This window comes from Mastomys coucha, chromosome X, assembly GCF_008632895.1.
Source record: "Mastomys coucha isolate ucsf_1 chromosome X, UCSF_Mcou_1, whole genome shotgun sequence".
Taxonomy (NCBI): Eukaryota; Metazoa; Chordata; class Mammalia; order Rodentia; family Muridae; genus Mastomys; species Mastomys coucha.
This window is the reverse complement of record NC_045030.1, coordinates 150,361,068-150,363,011: the sequence shown is the minus strand read 5'-3', so window position 1 is coordinate 150,363,011 and position 1,944 is coordinate 150,361,068. Positions and strand designations below refer to the sequence as shown.

General features: G+C 36.3%; 1 non-coding gene across 1 annotated transcript; it reads right to left on the bottom strand.

Moving 5' to 3' along the window:
- Positions 1-282: 282 nt before the first annotated feature.
- LOC116095487 lies at positions 283-444 on the bottom strand. Its single transcript, XR_004120614.1, has one exon. It is a non-coding gene; the product is annotated as a U1 spliceosomal RNA (small nuclear RNA).
- Between the last annotated feature and the right edge of the window lie 1,500 nt (positions 445-1,944).

The following is a 1,944-nucleotide window of genomic DNA, read 5'->3' as shown; positions in this document are numbered from 1 at the left end:
AACCTGAACCAAAGGCCCATATTACCTCTATGCTATCTGTATTACTGAGACCAGGCCAGGTCCTTCCTTAGGCCCTTAAGCTTGTAGTCTATCTTCAGAACCCACATGCTTGGTAGAAATGACATATATCCTGAAGTTTTGATGCAATTATGCTTCCTTTTCTACAGGAGATTGTATTACATTGGGAAACGTTCTCCCCAAATGTATGTTGTTGTGTTGAAATTTGTTCTGAATAAACTGCCTGGCATCAGACTGCCTAAAATCTTGGTCTAGGTTGATAGAGCCAATTTGAACCAAGTTTTCCTTCTCATCTCCTCATAGTTCATTTCCCTGCCTGACACCTCAGGAAATCACAGGGGTCAGCACACCTAGAGTGCAGTGGTTAAGTCTCACTCTGGGAAAACCACCTTCTTGATCATGGTGTCCCCTCTTCCAGGTACATACTATAATTCCATTTTATAACTGTATCTTTTACTGAAGGTTCACATTATCAGATCCAACAGCCATTGACTCTACACTTTGCCAGGATCTTTGGCTTGGCATGCCATCATCCATACTTTCCTCCCAAATACTCTGCTTTTTGAGTGGTTACCCTTCTTGTAACTCTAAAAATGTACTTGAGGTAAGAGCTCACTATCCATGTGGGGTTCCTTTCATCTACTTCTTACCCTGTATCTGCCTCCAAGTCAGATCAACTTTAACATCAATGCAAGTCATGTACCAGACTACTGCCTATCATTATCCTTTAAGGTAGCAGCATCATCCCTCTGGACTGCCATAGTAAACCCTCTGTCTTCTCTCTGTTGAATTTTAATTCCCTATAGAGTTGTCTTCACACATGAGAGTAATTATTAAGATTGTAAATAAGACTGTATGAATCCTTGTTCAAAAATTTCAGTGGGTTTCCATCAAATGTGAATAAAAGTCCACATCCTATCATGTTTTAGACTAAACTAAACCTTATCTCTGTTGGTTAATTTGGTGTGCCTATTTACCTGAGATAATCTAAGAGATATCTCTCCTATTAGAGATCAGTCTCCTATTAGCTCTGTTTCTGTGGAGAGTTCTAATGTACATGCCACTTAATCTCTTTATTCCTTGCAAATAATAAACAAACAAACAAATAAATATTACAAAATAAGTAGAAAAAAACCTTTATTTTTCCCTAGCCACATTGGCCTTCTTGTGGTTATCAGGTACAACTGGCAAATTTTAACATTTTGGCCTGCCTTTGGACTTGCCAAGGCCTCACTACCTGGGATTTCAACATATTTAACTCTCTTATAAGACTGTTTGAACATGTCACAATTAAAAGCCAGCATGGCATTGGTTTTCCCCTTAATCAAATAAATGTTTGCACTTTTCAAACTTGTATTACAAATAACCCATGTTGGCTCATCACAGCAACTTGAAAACTAACTTTTTGCTAAGGGTTTTATCATTCAAGTGATTGCTATACTGCTGCTAACCTAGCAGAATTTCCATGTAACACATCTTGGGCTGCTTCCAGAATTTAACTGGTAGTTTTAGACATAATCAAACAGTGACCAATCCCTAGAGACTTTACAATGCCCTCCTTAACCAATTAAATAGTGCATTTCAGAATCTTCCCTTATTTGACAAAAGTGCTTTCCCCCCCCTTCCCAATCTAGCTTTTCTTCATTGGGAGTTAGAGGAGTATCCATGAACTTACTTTGGTATTACACAATTTTCCATTATTTGTTGAACAATAAAGTCAGTTTTGATTTTTCTTTTTCTTTTTTTTTCTTTTACTTTTTTTGGATTTCTGGAAAACCAAAATTATTTCTTTATTGTCATATTCTTTAAAATTTATAAAATATAACATTAAAAATGAGTATTATAAAAGTTGTTTGATATACAACAATCAATTTAACAGTCTTATGTAGATGCTCGTCTACAGCAATAGTGAAAATACATTTTTCT